Genomic DNA, 24,649 nt, shown 5'->3' on the forward strand with positions numbered 1-24,649 from the left:
GGTAATTAGTATGGAATCATAGGGGATACGTTTTAAGGTTCCAAAATAAAACCAATATGTATCAAAATAAAATAAATGTATTGAGAAATTCGCAATTAAAATTAATCGTTGTAATCAACTTAGGCAAGAGTTTAAAAAATTTAGTGATTTTTTCTTGTTTCGAATTTTCAATTAGTCTATTCGGTTACATCTTTTATAACAGCCGCTTCGGCACGTACCAACTGTACATACTCAAAAGATGCCGATACATTAAGGGGATTCAGTAGTACACGCGCCGTAGAGTAAAAACATGCTTATCGGTTCTAGATATCATGAGGGTAATACTTGGTACAGATGTTTGAAATTTTGTAGTAAGATAGATAAAGCTTTGTTCTAAAGTTTCTCGAAGGCCATTTTTTAATTTCTATTGAAAATACGTGTCCTATAAGAAGCATCAACTTTAGGCACTTGTAAAAGCTTTTAATGACCATATTATTGAAAATTAAAAACGTACCGAGTTAGTGTGAACCTTTGTCTCTTACCATACAAAAAATTAGATATTTATCTGGCAGCGTTAAATTACAATGTTTAGAATAGAAACCCATGTTTTCGGAAAAATTCACACTAGGCACGAGCGGCCTATTGCAGTCAATCCCCTTAATAAATGACAACGAATCGTCTTCTGTTTACCAATTGCAACAGTGAATAATGAAATTTTTAACCGCGAATACAGGAACAGGGTTGCAATGTTTTCAGCCGCGAATAATGAAAACGAGAACAAGGAAACCGTGAATAAGGAACTATTACTGTATTTATTTTCTTGTGATAAATTTATTATACCTGTTGAATTTTAAAACAGATAGTTTCGACACGGGAATTTGATGCGAGTTACACTAAATTGCAAAAAATTTAATAAGTTTTGGTATTCTTTTCGGCTAATTACCTGTTGTACACAATATAAAAAACAAATAAGTACTAAAAGACTTATTATTGCGATATTTCGCAAATTGTCTTTTTAACACCTGGTTACAGTAAATAAAGATATAGAATCTTCATACTATGACCTGGCTTTGTAGCATTCGTACGTCTATGTACGTGCACATGTTGTCTATATTCTTTCGTGTGAAATATAAGTTTTCGCCAAAGGTGTTTTCTTTCTTTCTCGTCGGGGACGGTTTGGTATACATATACAGACACTTTATGCTATACATATAAACACGATCTATCCTAAGATAACAATAAACTGAAAACCAACGTTGTATTGTGCGAGAAAATGATAACGACGACAACGCCAACTACTAACAAAGTCCACGACTCGACGGACGGCGTGACAGCCTCTTTGTATCTTTCTCTCCGTAAGCATGTGTACCTGCCTCTACCTTACATTCTCCTCCATATAGTTACAGCATTATGCGTGCCACGCCAAGAATAACAGTTATTATTATACGTCGATATCAACACCACAACGTGACCTGCCGATACTGTCTTAAGAATTCACGCAAGAACTCTCCAAAGAAACAAAAGTCAGGAGAGATGTAACATTTAGTTCCTGCTGCACATACCGAATAAGCTATTTTGAAGATTAAACCAAGACAGCTATATCTACATGAAGCCTTCGAGAAACATTTATACATTTTCATTTTACGTAATAATACATATGTAAATGTTTGTATTTCTTTTTTTCTCTATCACTAATTAATGACCTCCCTTATTTAAATAACGCAACTCCAAGTGTCCCGTCTCTATGTCACATTGGGGAGAAAGATTAAGGGACTTTACACACTCATACTGACCCTCCATTATAACTCCTCAGAGTGTTTTCATTTCCGTTAGTTTGGGTCCCAATCCTGTATCTACTAAAATCTTTTTTATCGTAAGTTTGGTTCGATCCCGCAAATTCATGTACAGCAGTCGATCACTCTCTCCACTAAGCTACTCTGGTCCTTCGTCTATACTGCCTATCTTTTAAGTAAAAATGTCAAATTGTTTGTACTGACAGTTAGTTCTTACTTAGATAGTAATTACCTATAACACACAAGGTCGTTTGTACAGAACAATATGAGTATATATTCGCGCAATCCAAAACTCAAATCATCAGCTGAACTAATAAGTTTACTCTACAAAAGTTGTATTAATACCGAATGCATTAAACATGAACAAATCTGGGGCGGCTGTGTTGTTTTGAAAACAAACACCGTGCGCAATAAGATATTAGCAAACCTCATACACAACCGGCTTGTGTATTTGCTTACAGCGCATCAATTTAGAAACTTGCTAGATTGCCACCGATTATGTAAGCCTTAAGCTACATGAATATCTCCAAGGGTAACTGGTACATAAACTACACTTTACTGCTATTTCTTAGATTAAGGGTTGTTACTAACGTCTCAACAAATTTTCAGTTTCTACACCCTCGCTTACTACATATCGTCTCAAAAAACGACTGATGCTTTTAATAAATGTCAGAGGGAATTTTTTGGTGTAGTATTTTGTAAAGGGCGCCCTCGAAAATTACGAATTGTAGGAGCAAGCTGAGTAGTGATTATCACGACCCAGTTAACTATGTAGTCGAAACTTACACAAGTTACGTCTCGCTTTGTCCTTCTGAAAATCAATAAGAGTTGCGGGAAAGGCGGAAAAGGAAATTACCGCCGTTTCCGGTCCTGAAATCAAAATCGTTACTGCACTAAAAACAAGAAATATGGAAGTTGTTGTTAGGGAGGCAGAAAGACGACAGCAACAATAAATAAAAAAATTACAATCTATAAAAGTGTCCAACCCATTATTTATTTCGATCCTATTCCAGTGGCTGCTCGTGGAACTAATGAGTAACATGTAACTAAACAAATCAATAACTATATTGTATTAATGCAAAGATTGGAAAAACTTTGGCGGTTGTTGTGGAACAAACAGAATAGCTCAAAACCCCAACGCCGAAACACGACACTGTAGTTGTCCCAAACATTTTTCGATAAGAAGGTTACCTTCTTCAGGGACTGTGCTTCGGACAGCTTCAGTGTCGTGTTTCGGCGTTGGGGTTTTGAGCTATTCTGTTTGTTCAACTATATTGTATATATAAATTTCCTAGGCCACGGGTCTGAAAGTACCATCAGGTTTAGTTTTGGCTGGAGTAACCGAGTTAGACATTGAAGGGGGTTTGCGCCCTTTTTCAGGAGCTCGAAAACTGCAAAATTTCCCAAAAATGCAGCGTTTTCTTGTCACATTCCGATCAATATCAAGTCTGCTAGAGGAAAATTGTTCTTTATTAAACTCTCTCATTATGCAATAAAAAAGTTAATCAAATTTGAATCAATCTTGCCTTTTAGAAAAGATAGAAAGTTTCTAAGATATTTCATTTTTGAGATATTCATTAAAATATGTCAAAAAACACTTCATTTTTGGGAAATTGTGCAATTTTTGTACTCCTGTACGAAATATTTTTTAAAAATATCATTTCCGCTTTTGAATCATCATCCTGCATCAGTATGTCATATTTTATCTTAATAGCTATTTACACAAACGAAAGAAAATAGCTCCAGAACGCAGAAGAACATCCTGACTGCGAAATCAACAGGATACTGTTCAGAGCTGCTGCCACCAAAATAATAACAGTTAATACGATAACCAATATTCGTTGAAGGACACACATGAAGAAGAACAAGTCCTCCAATTCTATATTGAGGATAATGCCAGTTCCCTCCCATATACCTGTTCTTAATTAGGGTTAAAATTTTGGTATGTCGAATTCCCTCCTAATTATACATCAATTGCCTCCCAACGGCAGCGGATGACCTTGAGTGATAATTGCCACTATAAAGTCATAAACAGTTGTTTAAATAATAAAGCCTCACATCACATATTAATCTTAATATTATTCATCTGATGTTGTGGGTGATCGTTTTGCACATGATTTCGCTTCGTTCAAAACAAATTTAATTTTAAAAAATTGTTAACAAGACAAACTAAAACTAATAAAGTTTTTCTAGATGATTGCATCAAAAAGCTAGACGCACACGAATTTCCAAACATTAAATTTGTTAAGGTAGTGGGAAACCATTTTAAAATTAAATAAATAAACATTTTATAACTGATGTGTTTTCTTTTTGAAATTATTTTACCTTTAATTTACCAGTATTGAAGCGCACTATAAATGTATACTTATTTTCGATAAATAAAATCGGTAAGTAGTCGTTAACTTAATTATCGGAGCTGATATGAACGGGAGGGAACTCGGCTAGTACCCGGGAGGGAACTCGGCTAGTACCCGGGAGGGAATTCGACTATCTATATTTTAACTAAAACTACCTGCGGGAGGGAATTCGGCATCACCGTATATTGACAGACTGAGTGCCTCTAGTTGGCTTGAGAACCCTAAATATTTTTTTTTGTCAAAATCTTGCAATAACGTACGTATATATATAAAATTTAAGAAATCGGTGTAATAATAAGTCAGACTACTTTATTAAGCTACAAGCTGGGATTAAGAGTCGTTGACACCTTGCTGAACGTTAGGTGTCCTTTTACGAGTACTGTTAAAAGTTCTAGTACACTCACGAATGTATAGGTATTCGAGCTCTAGTGTTAGTCTCAGACGAAGTTGGGAAACAGTTTGCAACATGGTTTTTGTCAACTAACGAGCCACAGTATCTCTTACGAAGGGCCACTCGATTTTCCCGACTTGCTACTTTACCCTTTCATTACGCTATTGGGAAAGAAGATGAAGTTCACTTTTAGATAAATTACAGAAGAAACTATAACAAGATTAATTTTGAGCACTTAAATTTGACGAGTTAATTAACATATTTAATTTAGCGGTTTTTCATCCTCTAATTTTTTTTTCAAATGTAATTTTTGCAAGATGGTTTTATTTCACTGTCATCACCATAAGCTCGTCAGTCCTAAGACTGGTTGAACACCCACGTGCACATCTTCCTGCAAATCTTTGTATTTCCCTAAACTAGAACATCCTACCATCCTTAACTATCTGCGAACAGTAATCTAATCTAGGTCTACCTCTACTCCTCTTAACTCCTGTTTCCGCCTCTAATATGTATCTGACTAGACCTTCATGCCTGAGAAGATGTCCTACTAACCTATCTCGCCTATTTTTTATTGACTTCCGTAGAGTCTTCTGTTCTCCTATTCTTTCAATACCTCTTTCTCTTTCGAACGCTTCTAATCTTGTCTTTTCCGCCGCGCCCAACGTTCATGTTTCGCACCCGTACAGCGCCACGCTCTAAACATACACCTTTAACAATCTTTTTCGAATTTCTAAATTAATCGTTACCGACTCCTTTATATATTCCCTCTTTCTCTACTTTTTCTTCCCTTGCATATCACTATTTTTGTATTACTTTTATTTATTTTCATTCATTACTGTTTTGTCAATACCGTTTCCAATTTATTAAAAGCTGTCTCTAACTCCTCCTTGCTAGATGCTAATACTGCTATATCATCTGCAGATATAAGCATACTAATCTTGCCCCTATATACCTATAGTTGTACTGTCTTTGGTAATGATTACATCTTCGATGTATAGATTAAAAAGTTGTGGTGACAGTGTGTATCCTTGTTTGACTTCCTCTTCCTAATATTTCCATTTCTACGTTGCTGCTCCAGCTCTATAACTGCCTATTCACGATAATACTTTTTAATTTCATAAATTTTTAGAAATGCCCAATTATTGTAACATTTACCTATGCTTAATTGACATAATTCTTTTTGAATGTGAGCATGGAGACCTCTATAAATTAAGTGAGATCAAATTTAATACATTATATTTTTATTTGTTAACGAAAAACACTTCATCGTTAAAGTGGACACGTTTTTAGAAGAAGAATCACTTTTGGTATTGCAAAAACCAATCCCAATTGCTCAACCAAATCAAAATAGAAATATAACAAAATCTTCCAGTTTTTAGTGTTTTTAAAAAATTTACGACTTGCTATTACCAATAAACATTTAATGTTACGTCCAGTTAGGAGAAAATGTCATAATCAGATACTCTTTGATTGTAAGATGGAATACGAAAGTTTAATTGATTAATTCTTGCTAGATTAAAATTTCAAACAGTTTTGAGTGGTACGTTTCCCTTCATCAACAAAGTATGATAGTTACATATGTGCCTTACTAAAAGGCAACAATTTCACTTTAAACAAAGGTTGAATTTTTAGACGTATCATCATCAATCACTGCTTGATAATTAATCAATCAAAAAATTTTTTAACCGCAGATTCGATGCAAAAAAATCCTTGTTTGGCTCGATCTGGTGATAAAGAGCCGCAATTTCGGAGCCAATATATAACAGATGTGTTTAGGATAATGGATGTCCAGTTCAAATTGCGTTACACGCGATCAATGGATGTTTTATGTTGAAACTTTTGTTATCGTTACAGGAGCGTCGATGGGAACGAGGCTACTAGATAGAAACGAATTAATTACGTCGCCATAACGAAATACCCTTCTAATAATCGACTTTTTTCGTTGATATCCTTTGTGTCGTCGATAAAATCGGGTCCATAACGCTCTAATTGCCACCATAGCCGTTTACCAACAGATAAAATACCGGGTATCATCGCATAAAAGAAAGAAATGTGTGCTCGGACACATAGTAGAAGTGAAACTTGAACGGACAAGTGGAAAAACGAATGGCAACGGACAAATGGAAAAACGAATAGCAACAAAATTTTTACTTCAAGTTTTACGGGCAGATTGTTAATGTACTTATTCAATTTGAAAACCTGCCTGTAAAACATCAAGTAACATTTTACCCGGTTTTGCGATTCGTTTTTCCACTTGCCCCAGCACACATTTCGTTTTCACAGGTTTACTGCAAATTATGATTTGGTTTTTACACAGACTGCAAATAGAGGCAATGATGCCGAGCCACGTGGAGAGCAGAGGCAAGAAAATAACAGCTGAGCACAGCACACGTCGCCGGGACTCTAGCGGACGCCCTGCTCTCCGCGCGGCTGTGCATTATAACCATCTAATACAGTCGTTGCTCTCTCGCCGCCGCCAGAATTTCTCTTCCTCCGCCGCTGCCGCCTCTCTTCGCGCGATATACCGTCAACCCCCTATACGTGGCCGTAACGCTTTTTCTACCAAACTACCAACTTTGAAAGGGTAGAGAAACAAAGGAAAGGGAGAAATACAATGGTAGGACACCTTTTGAGACATGAAGGGCTAGTTACAGACATATTAGAAGCATAAAAAGGAGTAGCGGGGGATAGAGGAAGACCTATGTTAGATTATTCTTCGTCAACAGATAAGGAGATGCTGAGGTATTCGGAAAATGCGAAGATTGGCATAGAATATATGTAGGAAAAACTGAATGTACATGTTTGATCAGTCTTTAGGCTACCTACAATGAAGATGATGAAATGATGGTAATGGTAAGTATTAATTAATAATCGTATTCGATTTTGAGTGTGAGAAAGAATTAGCAATCAAGAATTTTAAAAATCGACATTTTAATGTCAAATACGCTCACCAAATTGTGCTATCATATTTTGTTAGAAACCTTTTACCGCGAAAAAAAGTAAACTGTTACGAAACTGTCATAAGATAACAGCATTTCAAAATGAATTCGTAAATGCTGTCAGGCCACAAAAGGATGACGAATAAAAATGACTACATACAAATCTAAATCTGGCAAGAACACCATAAAATACTGTGTCATAAAACAAACCTTATGCTGATTGTTGGTAATCCAAACGATGATTTATGTATATAAGAACGGCGGTATCGTCTCGTTGGTCTAGTGCTACGAGAAACCTCGGAAACAACCCTCCAAATCCGCCGATGTCACCGCGGAGAATCTGGAGACAGGAAGGCTCCAAGCTGGAAACGGAAACACGCATTGGTTACGAAAAAGAACAAAGCAAAAGAGAAAGGAACATTAAATCTACAAACTATTATAAACGTAAATGTAAAAAAAGTAATATATTAGTTAGGTTATACAATTTATTAAACAAAAAGCCTTAGTTCTTCAAACTACATCAAACTTAATTAACGTTTCTATTAGACAATGACGTGGCAAGGTTGAAATGAGCTGTAGTACTTAAAAGTAATTAAAATAATGTCGATAAAGATCTAAGGTAAGATATCCATGGAGCTACTACTCAAGGCTTTTGTACAGGTGGAAAAAAGTAACTTACGAATTTTAACAGATTGTAAGTTATTATTTTTAATGTTTTTCAATTGTCTTAGTGAGGTAATCGCGTAATAGTCTAGCCATAGAGCATTCGAAAAAATTGGCAAACGCTCATCGTGTATCTATATTTACGAAACATTTAAAGCACACTTTTATGGCTTTTATCCCTGTTAACTTAAAGGTTTAATGTTAACATTAAATACCACAACCCACAGTGAAGTAAAAAAAATATCCGTTATGATTTCTATTTTTTTGGTGGAAAAGCTCAAGGTCCCGTGTAGTGATTAGCAAAAATAGTCTTGGTCTTGTAGTTTTGTCTTGGTTTTGGACATTTAGTAAGCCCATCAAGACGTTCAACTAAGATCAACGTTAAAGGAACAAAACCAAGCGCAAGAGTTACTAACAATATTGCAAAATTCTAGTACAGGTACAAAATAAAATGAAATAGCTCAATGAAAATTTTATATAAGTAAGTGAATATAAATAAACTGCTCCGTAATTATTAAAAATTGAACCTATAATTGTAAAAGTTCCTTTAAAATACTGAATAAAATAGAAATAGTTTGAAAAATATCCTGAAATACGTTACAGCGTAAAAAAAATAAAAGATTAACACTTTTTGTATTACAAATTTACAAATACAGTATGGCCCAAAGTCTAAATTTTTGTGAAATTGTGTATTTGTTCAATAAATTGTCTATTTCCATTTATCAAGTTTAAAATGTACTGAATGTGTTGGTAATTAACATTACTGTGAGATGTACGGACAGTTCCAAAATAAACTAATTTGGCTGATTAAAAACAAAACAGAAAACAATTTTATGTTAATTTTTGCGACTTTCTCCTTGAACAATAACGTTGCCCATCATCATTATCATCACAGGATCGTCAGTCCTATGTTTGATTGAACACCCACCTCCACTCATTCCTATCCTGAGCTATTCGTTGGTAATTAGATCCCGCATCCTTAACTATTTGTGTAGAGTCATTTAATCTGTGTTTACCTCTACTTCCCTTAACTTAAGTTCATGCTTAAGAAGACTTCATATCAACATATCCCGTCTATTTCTTCTTGACTCTCACAGCTCCCTCTGTTCTCCTACTCTTTCTAATCCTCATTTCTAACAGTTTTTTTGAAAAGTATACTTATCATTCGCCTGTAACACCACATATAAATATCTCTTAAATTAACCCTTCGCGAGCATAGAAGTGACATCTTTTTGTCAAAGGAGACATGACCCCACGCTGTCCCCTCTTTTATATCTATACTGCTCTTTTCATTCCGAATTATTTGTCTTCCTGGATACCGAAAATTATCAACTTCTAATTATAACCATGAACTTTTGCAATGGTAAGGATACTTTTGAAATTTCAAGGTTGTGAACAGAGCGCATGCTGCTTATGAGCAAGACCAAGATTAAATGAAATATGCTGGATCAAGACCAACAATATTTCCAATAGTCTTGTGTTGGCGTTACCTTTTCTCATCAACAGTCCGGTCTTTTTACATTTGTTTTCAAATTTTGGATCTTAAGTAAAATTTTTATAGACGATTAAATCCTTACGACAATCCGCGTATCAAAGACACATTTCGTGGAATCGGCTCGAGAGAGACGTTATTGTGCTCGGTACTGTGAGACGCTCTTAATTTCAAGATATGGTGTTAAATGATGCAAAGGGTAATGTGCGCGGGACATTTCCCATCCACGCTGTTAATTATCCGTTTGCTGGTAATTAATGTGCCGTTTAAGCTAGCAAACTGACGGTTAACCTTAATTAACCCGGATATCAACGACCGTGTCAGACACAACATCACTTCTTTGACTTTGGCTCTACCCACGGATTGCGATCATAGTTATGACCAAGTTGTATCCACCTCAACTTCATAAATCGTCAAGGAATTACCTTTTCTGCGGTGTTTTCTATTAATAGTTAAGGATAGGTTGATCTAGAATAGGGAGAAGTGTCCCCCTAGGAGTATGCCCCTTATCAAAAATTTTGAAATGGGTTAGTCACGATTAAATTATGTACATATCTCGTTATCTACTGAAAAGAGAGAAAAGATGTTTCGTTCCGAGAGCACCCCAGGACTCACTAGTAAGGCTGACGACGTGCTCTCTGCCTTACTTAAATGATCCGAGGAAACCACAGAAACTTGGACCAAGGCAGATGGACCCGTAATCAAACCGGCATTCTCTCGAATGCTAAGCAATGGTCTAAATTTCTAGGCCATGCCGCTCGGTTGGGGTAGGAAAGAAATCAGTGATCTGATATACTAATTGTGGTGATTTCCCGTCACCTGCGAGAGATGCTGATTGAGGTGTGACGACCTAGCGGATGATGCTAAAGCTAGGGGTGTATGGCGCGAACTAGCGAGTGGCATGGCCTAGAGGTCTAGATCATTGCTTAGCATTCGGGAGGACGCCGGTTCGATTCCGGGTCCGTCTGCCTTTGTCCAAGTTTTTCTGTGGTTTCTTTGGATCACCTAGGCAAATGCTGAGGCAGTAATATTCCACAGATAATCTTTCATTCTCTTCTGTCTTCATTTCGTCCGTCTCAACTTTCTCACCCGAACAACCACCCACCTATTCCCACGATTCCTGAAAGCAGGCTGAAGAGGGCCTTCCGCCCTACCTTCCGACGTAGTCCGGAGGGACTGCCCGCACACCAGCATTACTGGCTGGTGGGAATGAAACACCCAAATATTTTTTTTTTTGGCGCGAACTGGTGTAAGACAGGAGGGTCACCACAGTTATTACAATTTATACCTGAATTCTTTTTATTTTAAGAGAACGATGGTTCAAGTTTAAACCATTTTGAATATAATATACTACAGCTACGACTAATAAATGTATCGCGGCTTTCTGATAGGTACGCCAATTCTAATTTGTACGATTTGACGTAATGTGAATAGAATTGAATATAACGTTTGTCAGAAGGTTTATTCATGAATAAACGACTCACTCTCTTGCTCATTTCACTCTTCCTCTCATTCCCCGATTTATCCGATCGTAAGATAATTTCATCGGATCTCTCTCGAGTTCATCTTTGGACGTAGTCAGTTTCAATCTGGGCACTTGTTATCCAGTTTCGGTGTCTTAAACTAACAAGGCAACGTCAAAGCACATAGCATTATATAAGAGAGAGAGTAGAACGAGCCAAAGACGATTCCAGCAACAGCATAAGCACCATCACCACCAACAGCAGCAGCAGCAGCAGCGGCAACAACACAACGATGCAACCGTCCGTGAAGACAAGCCGTAATGTGTTACCCACTTAGCGAATCGTTATTGATTTCCCGCTGGCTTCGAAGAGTTCTTCTTGGAGAGCCGAGAAAGAGTTGGCGGGCACAGCGGTGGCGGCAGGACCGAGAGAACGCGGCCTTCTCGATCGTGTTTCTGCGGCTGTAACGGCGTGAAGCGTACGTCGGCACTCGTTCCCATCACAGGATACCATTAATCATATTTCCGAGCCAAGACAAAAACTCCTATCGCTTCGCGTTTTCTGGCTTTGAGTCTCGTCTTCACCGCCGCCTGTCCTAGCGCCATCCATCTACGTACAGTAAGACAACACTCCAAACTGACATCGTACAACCAATTATACAAGAACCTAACTTATTTTAATACACATACATGTACATATACATATATCTTTTCGTACCTTCCTTATAACACCTATAATAACTTATCTTCACAGAATTCTTTTTTTTTAAGTGAAATTTCTTTACGCACGGTAGGGTAAGTTCGTTTCATGCGAGTTGCTATGTAACGAAATCATGCAACGTCCCCCTCTACTCGGCCACGTAGTCGAGTTCGTAGTGGGGATCGTTTGAGCCGTGAGCGCGCTTGAATGCAACGTTCGTTACAGGCAACTCCGGCATGAATAATGTAAAATTTAAATTCATAGTGTACAAATAATACCATTAAACCAATTCCTTAACCCCTATCCCGGTATGTTTGTGTGTTTGAAGAAGTTTCACTTTAGTAGCGTCTTATATAATTACATGTTGTATTTTTTTTTAATCTTAGCATCGCTTCAATTCTATCAATGTTTTACTGAGTACCATCTCTTTAGATTCATTAGCGTTATATATTGTTATAATCGAATGCCGCGAATGGCAATCGATACTTCCGACAACTTTATGCAGGCAGCCGAGGGTCACAAACCGTTTACGGGCACGTCACACACAAGATCGCATTGAAAAAGGAACTTACGGGAAGTTTTCGGAATTGTTCAGGTATATTCCATGACTTCAGATGGGATGTAGTCGAACACAGCCGATAAAAGGCAGTTGCAAATACTGCGCTAACAAAAGCAGTCAGATACCTAAATAACTAAGTTGTAAAACAAACAGCTGCGTAGTGTTTTGATGTTAAGAATTGTTTAAATAGAAAGTCACACTAGATAGTCACTAGAAACATCTTGAAAGCATCGTTTTCATTAAAATTTACATGCTGCTATTCTGAGAAGAAATTGAATATGTGAAAATGATGGTCAATATGTAGTACTAGGTCATCAGTTCGACACTATGAACAAAATACTCTACGATCCTTTCCCTTCTTGTCCTTACGTCTATCTCTTTCTAATACTTCTTCATTTCTAACTTTTTCTATCCACTCGTATCATCTTTTTCTAAAATACAACCCGAGATATAGGCGTGCCCAGAGATCCGCGTGCTACTTTACCCCAGCGGGTGTCATATCATTTCAGTTTTGGTATTTTATGCTCGGAATACTATAATAAAAGGAAACTATCTCAAATGTTTTTTCCGAACCCTTCCATAATTTCGATTTGTTGGCCTTTTTTTTCAAAAGTAATTCACTTTTATCTAGTTGAAGCGGTGGTTTATTGCTTGCTGTATTGATTACTTATTTGTATGAATGTATCTTCCAGATGTTAAATAAAAAGGAAAATCAATAAAATTATCTAAATAGGTGTATAGGTAGATTTATATATTAATGGTATTATATGGATTTCCATCGACTATTAGAAAATACAAAAACGACGAGAATGGTATTGAATCTTGAATTATCAGTTGAACCCCAGTTGAAGTAACAAACTGAAAGAATGACGACATAGAACGCTGCTGGAAACAGATGAACCTAAACGAACACGTCATGGAAGCAAGAGAACATGTACGAATGCATGTTCAATAGTAATTGGGATGTCAGTCAAATGTATCAGAAATTTTGAAAGAGATGATTGACGACGCCTCGAGGAAGTGACGGTGTCTCAGTCAACGTGTGGAATGCCTCTCCGGTTTAGGTTTTCGTGACACACATAAAATGCTTTTCCCCTTGAGGTAATCGCTAAATGGATTTTACTATATTCAGGCATTTGTATGTTTACACTCAAAATGGGGACGGGCCGAAGGGGTAGCCACTGATAAAATCTGTGGCATATCCATTATGAATTAAAGTAAAATTCACTTGCGATCTATTGACATCTATATACTATCAGTGAAATTCACATAAAATCCAAAAATAGAAATTCAATAATATTCATATATCATGTGTGCAATTATAAAACGATGTAAAATTGCGGGTGGGTGAAATACGATGAAAGGCTCACGCGAAATTTTTCGTGAGGGTACAATTAACCACCGTATTAACCACATTACCTGCCTGCAACGTCAGAGATTGGAACGGTCTGGGTTGAATTTCCAGACAACACAATTCCTTTTTTCGTTCTGCAACTGGGACATCCAAGCAAAGCCGGGAATTATCTATATATTATATAAAAAGCTCAATATGCCATATCCAGTTTATTGTTGTTTTTCGTTATTGTCTACCTATCACATTATTTACAATAAATAAGTGAATCATGAAGTTTGTTATTAAATCCATTGAAAATTCACATAAATCTCATCAAATTCACTAAAATCGAGGGAAATCTAAGGAAATCTACTGAAATACACGTGAAATTCGATAAAGTCTTGAATGAAATCCAAATCAAATCAAATCAAATATACGTAAAATTCAACATACCTAATAATTTTCTTCATATCCCTACACTCACGTACCTTCTGTGTGAAAACCATTCTGATTGTTTTTGTTTTATTCTTAAATAATACATGAAGTAAGTATTTTTGTCAAACAAAAAACAAAACGGATTAATTAATTCAAACTTGACTTGTGAGTATGTACAGTAATTAATCATACGAATTTTCTCATCTAAGTAGCTGTCATTCATGAGTCATTTTTCGCAACCGCAAGCTTTTTATGTTAACAATGATTACCCTTTTTATAGATTCATACACATATCAAGCAAACAACAACAACATACGCGTAACCTAGTTTAGCAATGATAAAAAAAAATGTCTAAAAGTCTATTTACAGATATTACTTTGCTGCTTGAATGAATAGATTTCGCAACTCTTGTAGCAAAGTAAGGATATTGTTTTATTACAAGTGTAAACTAAGTAGAGTCCCTGTCCTATTCAAACAGAATTCGGGTTAAACATAATATACTCAACTTCGAATCAACACTAGTTAATTACCTGACTGAACTTTAATTAGAAGTTCAACTCGATTAATAAATAGAAACGGTCTAATTTCATTTGAACAGTTCACACCGTTATAATTCTATTTGAAGTACGTATTAGGTTATTACTGCTCCTTGAAAAGATGGGACCAATTTTGTAACAAAATGGAAAGATTAAAATTAATTTTAAAACTTCATCGTATATTCGTACAAAATACTTAAGTTGAAACTGTCCAAATTTGCCCGAATTTGAAGAATACGATTAAGTATAGGAAAATTCCTACAAATATCTTCACGCATCTTTTTTTAAAAATAATAAACTATGTGAAGTAAAACAAACGCAACTTAATGTTTTTGAAGTGAAACTTTTTTACGCACGGTAGGGTAAGTTCGTTTCATGCCAATTGTTATGTAACGAAATTATGCAACGCATTTCTCGTGTATGCTTAGATCTTTAAAACTACACAACGGATTTTAATGCGTTTTTTTTTTTAATAGGTAGAGTAATTCAAGAGGAAGGTTTATATGTATAATACATGCATAATATAATAGAGAAACACTGATAATTTTAGAGGTTTGTAATGTGATGTCGTAAATAAACACATTTAAAAAGGTTTACAAAAAATTCCGCGATGGTATATGTCAATCTCTTAGGGATAACCCACAATAACAATTTTTTATCCTTTACTTTTTACAAGAAATGATGGCTTATTTACAAAACGATATTAGACAATACACCACTAATCCATATCAAATTAAGTACTTTTAAATACATTGTGCATTTAATATAGATCAATTTGGCCTTTTACAGCATGTAATTTAAATGAATATTTTCGAAGGTATTGCAGATTTAAAATGCAGGGACATAGCGGTTGCGGCGGTACCGGCCGGTCTGTATTGTCTAATGACAAAAAAGCTCTGATTGTTGTATATAAAGACATTCTGTAGTATATTTAATCAGCATTGCACTCGTGCGAAGCATAGTGTACAAATAATACCATTATACCAATTCCTTAACCCCTATCCCTGTATGTTTGTGTGTTTGAAGAAGTTTCACTTCAGTAGCGTGTTGAATAATTACACGTTGTATTTTTTTAAGGGGAGTTACGCTTTCCCTAAAATATTTTGAAAGTTTGGTTACTCCAATAACAGTTTTCAGAGGAGCAAGGTGATATTTTCTGAGACGTGGTTAAAAAAATATTTTCCACACGTTCACCAAATTATGAATTTTCGCTCACGTGACATAAAAAGAAAAAATTCCGACAAGGAAACGTGTAAATTTTATGTTGGCTGAACATTTTGCATTTTCTGTATTACAAATTTCTCACCATAGAAGCCTAATTTAATTTAACCTAAACCCATGGTGCATGGCATTTCACACAAGCTAATCAGAGAAACATAACCTAAACTAGTGCATATCAGTTTACCCCCGATGCACAGCACCTCATACAAGTCAATCCTCCCTTGTCATAACCTAATGGAAGCCCGAAGTGCATATTAGCACATTAGTACATCACAAATATCAATCAGGACAATCAGAGTGATTCTTCACACCGTCGCCTAATGTTATTTAATGATTTTGACATCCCATCTAGGACCTTATGACGACCGAATACTGAAATTTAAACACCCTCAGTATATGTTCTAAAGTGATAATAACGCAGCATTTTCGTCCATATACAAATTTTTTAATTTGCTATGTTCGCTATTCAAATGACATGTACTGCTTCAATAATGAGAATTTCCGGGAACAAATTAGTAATATGATTTATAACGTACGCTAATTAGAACTGAAGTAAAGTCTATGTTGTAGGGAGTTGTTCTTTATAAAGCCTCTGGTAATAGAGGGTGTACACTAGGGCGAGCCGAAAATAGCGGAAAAAAATATGTATGTTTTTTGAAGGGATATTGACAAAAAGGTGTCTTATGTATTCCATATAGCGCATATAAAAAATGAGATTTTTTAATTATTATTTAGCCGCGCCCCAGGGGTGGTGAAAAAAGGGAGCTTTTATTTTATTTTATTTTTTAGTAGCTTTTATTTATGATCTTCTTAATGCGCAGAAAAGCTGAACAAAAATTTTTAACATTTAGCCGCGCCTCCATGGGCTAGAATGTTTTCAAAATAATTTCGTATCCTACTTATTACAGATTTGCAACTCTTCGCCTAGTTCAATATTTAAATTATCTTAATTACGTCTAAGAAGTGTAATATGTGTTTTACAGCGTATAATTAAATAATAAACCAGCTTAGAACTCACCACGAAAACGTGGTCGCACTACGAGTTCCACCCACTCACTCTACGCTTTATTTTCTGAATTCGTTTTACTTTGTTTTTGCTATATTTAATTTTGTCCTTATGTATCCACCGCTACCTTTTAATCTATACATCGAAGACGCCATCAACATCATTAAAGACAGTGCAACTGTAGGGATAGATGTGCAAGGGCAAAAGATTAGTATGCTTAGATTTGCAGATGATATAGCAGTATTAGCATCTAGCAAGGGGGACCTAGAGATAGCTTTAAATAAAATGGAAGCGGTACTGACGGATCAGTACTGTATGAAAATAAATTAAAGTAAAACTAAAATACTGGCATGCAAGGAAAGAAAAACTAGGGAAAGGGCGAATATAAAGGCAGCAGACGAAAAATTAGAAGAAGTGACTAATTTTAGATACCTGGGAAGTCAAACAAGTCAGGATGAAAGGAATAGTAAGGATATAAAGCTTATGATAGCGCAGGGTCGTGTCGCCTTTAATAAAAAGAAGTCACTTCTATGCTCGCGAACGGTTAATTTAGAAATTCGAAAAAGGTTATTGAAGGTGTATGTTTGGAGCACGGCATTGTACGGGTGCGAAACATGGACAGTGGGTGCGGCGGAAAAGAAAAGGTTAGAAGCGTTCGAAATTGGTGTTATAGGCGGATGATGAGGATATCGTGGGTAGAAAAGGTTAGAAATGAAGAGGTATTGGAAAGAATAGGAGAACAAAGGACTCTATGGAAGTCAATAAAAAATAGGCGAGATAGGTTGGTAGGACACCTTCTCAGGCATGAAGGTCTAGTCAGAGACATATTAGAGGCAGAAACAGGAGTTAGGAGGGGTAGAGATAGACCTAGGTTAGATTACTGTTCGCAAATAGTTAAGGATGTGGGCTGTTCTGGTTTTAGTGAAATGTGAAGTTTAGCTCAGGATAGGAGGTACGTGTACGAACCAGTCTTAGGACTGACGACCTTATGATGATGATGATGATGATGATGTAGCCACCACGAGCTTTAGGTCCACATACTGTCAAAGAAGCATCTGTAATTATTTTCAGTTCTTTCTACTGCCTGGGTGTGACAAGGAAAACTTTTTTCTAGATACCTCGACTTAAATGAAATATAATTAAAAACCACCTCTTTCACTCCCAGGGGCGCGGCTAAGTGTTATTTAAAAAATCAAACTTTTTGTAAACGTTATTAGATACTATCAGATACATCTAAAACAACTTTTTTTCATTAGCCGTCTATGGAATTCAAAAACAATTTTTTCAACCCACCTCTTTTACCAAAAAAGAAAAATGCAAATGAACGAAAATCCAAATAGTTAACTGGGGACTTTTTTTGATAGGAGTGTTACGAACGTTTATCTCACTTTTGTTGCTTGGCTGGACGAAATCTAGGTAACTTTTATTTTTTTTTCTCTCTCAGGAGATATGCCCTGATTGGTGTTTATACAGTTTGTGTTTTCATTTATTTGCGCGTCCCATCATGCCTTTGAGAACCCCGTAATAAATCAGGCTGAAAATTAAATCTGCTAGTTAGTCTTTTCTTCTTTTCTCTTTCCGTTCTATCTTTTCTGTTCACTCTAATTTATAAAATTGGTTCTGTATTTTTTTTTGCTTGTTAAATATTTAACGACACAATAAATTAAGAGCGGAAAACATTAAAATGTTAAACATATAAAATTTTTAAATTAATATAGATTCGATCAGTAAATAATACAACACATGATACTACTAAAAAGAATATGATTGTGAGCAAGACGTGAGCGAAGTATCACTAAAAGAAGTTTGGTTATTCGTTTGACGATAAATTGAAAATACCATTATACTTACTTAGTAGCAATTCGGAACTACAGTAGAACCTCGATAACATAAAGACCATCAAGGGAAACGTAAAATAATTTGAGTTATTGAGGTTTTTACTTACTAAGGGTTTAAGTTTAAGCTTTAAAATTATGGATTTCCAGGGACTTCGCAAACTCTTCAGCTTTTTCCTTTACTATAGATCCACTAACACTAATGTTTTTATTTCTACACTGTCTAAACCATGTAAACAACAAGCATTTTTCTAAATTAGGAAATTCAGCACTTCTTCGTCTTTTACATAGAAGACTTTCTCCGGATTCAAACCACTTTTCACTGCTTACTGAGGTGCGATACCTAAATTATTTGTTTAAGTTATAGAGGGTTTTTATTTGAAGTAATAGAAGTTTTGGGCTCCGACGGAAGGGAACACAACATTTTAAAAATTTATAGAGGTTATTACGTTATCGAATCAATTTCGACCAACCGGTGCTATCATGTTTTGCTTTAGACTTGGGTACAGTGCAACGGAAAATTTTGCGAAACATCAGCAAGCCTACAGAGACAGTGTTATGTCAAAAGTCAAGGTTTTTCGGTGGTTAAGGTATTTTTGGAAGTAACAGCTTCCATGCAAGATGAACCATACACTGGAAGGGGTTCAACTACAAGAATGTTAACAAAATCCGGGATTTTGTCCGTTCAGATCATCGCTTAACTGTCAGAGTGATTTGGAAGCAGTTGAGTTTAAGTCACATCACCGTTCATCAAATTTTAAATGATGAATTGAAGACTAGAAGAGTCTGCATGGTTCTAATAAATCTTCAGCATGAATAAAGAGATGTCAGGAGGAAAAGGTGCTTTGAGTTTTTGGAATTGATTGAAAATGATCCCCATTGTTTGGAACATGTGATTACGGGTGACGAGAGTTTTTGAGTACGATCCGGGAACTGTCAGAATACGAAATGGCTGAGCAAGTCACAAATCAAGATCATATTGACTTGCTTCATTAATGACCAGAAAATCATCCAGAAAGACTTTATGCCATAAAACCAAACAGTCAGTCGACACTTTTACCTAGAGGTTCATGAAAAACTGTAAATGGGTCATGCATATGAGACCAAACATCAAGAACAACTGGGTGTTGCATCACGTCAATGAGCCTTGTCACACAGTATTTTCGACGAACGAATTTTTGACCAGTAAAAACATTTCTCTTACTTCTCAGCCTCATTATTTTCCAGGCTTGCGCTCTTTTCCTTACTACAACATTGAAAACTCATCTCAAGGGATGCCATTTTGGAACATTCGAAAGCATTCAAATGACTGTAACCAACCAGCTGAAGACTATTTCAATATCCGAGTTCCAACACTGCTATAAAGAATAGATGAACCGTCTCCAGCGCTGTGTGGCTTCCCAAATAGGTTACTTTGATGAAGTCAATGTTGAATCGTAATTTTATTCGAATAAAAAGTTTTTAAAACATCAGTCTCATTATTGAATTTACACACCTCGTATACAAAGCGTAAAAATTGAACCATTTCAAATATGCAAAATAAAGGGAAGCCGTCAGTCCCGGAATACGTTTCTTTTTCCGGGAAGAATGACTATAGTAATGCATGGGATGACTCTTGCTGCTTATTACAGGCACAATCTAGTTGGCTTGCAAGATGAAACAGTGTACAAAAACAACAGACGTGCCAACCTACAGTTTATACGATGTAATATGTAGTTAGAAGAATCCACGAATGTGCAATACCGAAAGAACAAGTTCCTGTGTGCGACTACGTGTGTACATGCATACGTGTTTGTATGCGTCTGACGTGGTACAGGGTTGCATTTTGCGATAATTTATTCAGCACGCGCAGTAACATCGCGCGGACGGCATATAAATATTGTTTAGTATCCGCCTTGACATCGAAAACTACACTGCAACGTTTCTCCCTTTTTGCGGTGATGCTCCCATTGCTGCAGTAATTTTTATTAGCGACCTGGGAACGCTTTGGAGCAGTGACAAACACACGAATACCGCTCCTGACCACAGCAACAGTTCCTACTTACGAAAATAAGAATGCGGTGAAAATTCCCACCGTTGTGAACAAAACGAAGTCTTACATTGAGCTTAATCGTTGTTAATAAGTTCAAACAAATAGAGAAATAGCTGAAGTACTTACACAAAACTATACCCAAAAAAAAAAAAACAAATACGTGTAATTATACAACACGCTACTGAAGTGAAAATTCTTCAAACACACAAACATACCGGGACAGGGGTTAAGGAATCGGTTTAATGGTATTATTTGTACACTATGAATTTAAATTTTTCACTATACATGCCGCAGTTGCCTGTAACGAACGTTCCATTGAAGCGCGCCCACGGCTCAAGCGATCTCCACTACGAACTCGACTACGTGGCCGAGTAGAGGGGGGACATCCGTTGCATGATTTCGTTACATAGCAACTCGCATGAAACGAACTTACCCTACCGTGCGTAAAGAAGTTTCACTTCAAAAATATAAAAATATAAATCGGGAAAACCCTAGCGTCCATGTAATACTGTGATGTGTTGATAAAAACATAAAAAGAATATGTTTATGAAATGGAAATAATCAGTACCTATACAATAACGTGCTAAATATGTACAGTTCCAGGCGTAGGTAGGCTTGTAAATATAGATTAGATGGGATAGCGGCTGATTGGATATTGTGGAATGAGCTGATGATTAAAACTCTAATCTCGTAAAAGAATGAAACTAAGTAAATTGTGTTCGATGTAGTCTTTTAATAGAAATTTACATATCACCAATCTTTTGACGTGTTGGACGTCTTTACCTGCACGTTCAGCTATGGAGTCATAGAGATAGGATGGTATGGTGGAGCGCCGCGGATAACCTAGCTGCACCATCCAAAATGGTATCATAATTCCAATTTAATCGGATTATACCGGTAAATAATAATATGCTAAGTTGGTTCAAAAAATTAAAATGATTAACAACTGCCGCAGAGTTTGTGGCGAGAATCGTCTTCTGCAATAACGAGGATTTCAAATCATAAATGATTCAAGAGTTTTCCGCCAATTTGGTAGTTTATGTCAGTCACTGTTTTGGACCTTCACGATTTTAAACTACTCTATCTATTATCAATTTATAACGACTTAACGTGAAGTGACCTACATATTGATATATTTGTAGTATTTATAAGTAAGTATTTATGTTGCACTATGGCAGCGTTTCAAACCACCAGCGTTTTCTTAGAATTGAAAATCGTTCAATATTTCAAACCTCTGTTAGATACTTCTTCTCCGTTAACATTATTAAACCTATTGCGAATCTTAGCAGCGCCACAACTTTCGATTTTAAAAAATTCAATACATCTTATGGGATGTTCTAATCACTTTTGCAAAAGGAAAAGATTTTTGTGACGACATGGGAGGCTTCTCCCCATCGATTGCGCTTCCTTCAATGTAACCGTCATAGTTAACGTAACAGAGTAGATGTTTTTAGGAAAGCATGTTTCTACCACACTAGTAGCACTAATACTTCAATTACTAGCAGACATGAGTAGATGGGGAGATGCTACCATAACCATATTCCTTCTATTTGGTGGGTGATATGATATGAGACTGCCTATGGCGTACTGATGAGATCTAATAAGATCGAAATTCCCTATCCACAGCTAGCGGTTTAAATATGTACGCCTGCATTACTGACCAAGAATCTGTACAATTTTTGTTAATTTGGTTTACGTGCCTAACACATATGGCAATGCGAAAGTGCGGCTCTTGGTATTGTAGCGAGCACGAGCGTGTTTGTGTGCGATCGGGCATACGTGTGTGTGAGCGGCTTATCGATTCGCCGACTAGCCGCAGACGCCTTTCTTCATGTTCGCCGTATTTGTACCTGCGTTCTGGGAAAGCAATTAAACAGTTCAAAGAATTTTTCCGGACAGTTCCAGAAGGTTCCCGAAAGGAAACAAGAGAATATTTAGAGGAAGAGACGATCGCCGAGAGTGGAGTAGAAATAAATTGACCGTTGCAGAAGGGAAATCAAGAAATAAATTGACAGTGATAGAAGTGAAATAAATAAAGCAGTGAATAGTGATATATTAACAAATAATNAAGCAAGTCGTAAAACAAAACCTCATATTTCATCTTGATTAAAACGAATGTCATTTAATTACCACTAACAATAATTAAAGGTAAAAAATAAAGAATTGACACTAGGATTTCCATTGGGTTCAGGAATGGAAGTTCCAATGGAACGCAATGGAAATCTCATTGAGTTCGGGAATGGAATTCTAGTTCTAAAATTCTAGTGGAAATTCCATTCATCCCATTGGCAATTCTCCATTTATTACCATTGATTATTGTCACTGATAATTAAATGGTACTTTTTTCATGGAAATAGAATAGAAATTTTTCCTACGGATAGATTAACAAGTAGAGGTGACAGTGTGTATCCCTGTCTGACTTCTTTCCTAATATTCACTCCTCTACGTTGCAGCCCCAGCCCTATAACTGCCTATTGCTTGTTATACAATCTAAGTATCACTCTTCTATCTCTGTAACTTATCCCTACATTAAAAAAAAATAATAAAAAATATGAAGACCATAAGTAGTATTTATGAAGAAGAATAGTTTTCGGGTTGTTAAATTTTTTTGTTTTGCTTAAAACATGCTTGGCATTCGCGAATATGCGAGGACTTTTGTTAGACGCAATCTGGCAAATACCAACACATATTTTGTTCGGTTAATACGGATTGGACGGTTGCTTCTGCGGATCGTTTTTATCAAAGACATTCTGCGAATTGTGTCCCGGCCTCGGGAGCTTTTGGTTTGATGCTGAAATTTTTTCGAACAGTGCCAGCGAGAATTTTTGTTTGCATGCCACGCTATATCCAGTCTTTGAATATTAAAAGGGGCCTTTGCGAATGTTTGAAAAATTCAGAGATCAAATCACATCAAAGGCGACATTATTTTCGTTTCTTTTTTCTTTTTTTTTTTGAAATCTGTTTCTGCTTTTGTGTGCCTATACCTACACTAAACAACAAAAAATGGTACGCGATATACTAATGAATGTAAACAAGTCAAAAAAACTCGTATGAAGCTACACATACTTATATCACACACGTATCTACCTTATTATTTACTTTTTATTTTCCTAACGCCTACAAAAAAATCTTTATCGACAATTTGGCTACGTAAAAGACAAATATTTTCAAAGAGTTCACAAAGTTTATCGAGTGTTAAGGTTGAGAGTAAGAGCCTTTTCACGCGAGATACCCTTTGTAGCACTTCCGTTGCGCTACCGTACCGCGATAGTTGCTAGTTTGTAAAGAGCGACTTATTGCAGCGCTTCGATATTGTAACGTATTGTAACAGTTATTAAAATGAAGTCGCAGAAGAAAGACGAAGAGGAGTTTACTTTATTACCGGTTCTGATAAATTAAAAAAAAAAAAGAATATAAAGAATCGGAAATATTAGGTCGATTCTTACAATAGCAATCGATTGATAAAAGGATTTCTATAATACATATTTCCGCGATTTACGTCGAAATAAAAAAAGTTTCTCAGTCATTTCTTCTTTCCATGCTATTCCTTATATAGTTTGCACTGCAGCTATTCCAAATAATGCAGTCTTTGAAATCACGAAATTTTCGACGTCGACATTGTCCGTCATCGGTCTGTAGCATTATTAAAAATACGCCAATGTGGAAGTGTTCACTTAAGTAAATGTTTTAAAAAATACTACAAATGGCGCAGTAAACGCCATCTGTAGCACGATGCTACATTTTAGGATTACGTATGATCCAACAAGGTCCACTTGTGTGGATATCTACGAGGGTGGATTGATAAGTTTCCGGCCTAACCAAGAGATGACGCCACTAGGCCTACCTTGAGGTGACATTCTATAGTACCATCCTTGGATAGCTTGTAGCTATAGTTTCAGCCCGATCTCCTTGCTAG

Source organism: Agrilus planipennis, unplaced genomic scaffold (genome assembly GCF_000699045.2).
Source record: "Agrilus planipennis isolate EAB-ADULT unplaced genomic scaffold, Apla_2.0 scaffold78, whole genome shotgun sequence".
NCBI classification, from domain to species: Eukaryota; Metazoa; Arthropoda; class Insecta; order Coleoptera; family Buprestidae; genus Agrilus; species Agrilus planipennis.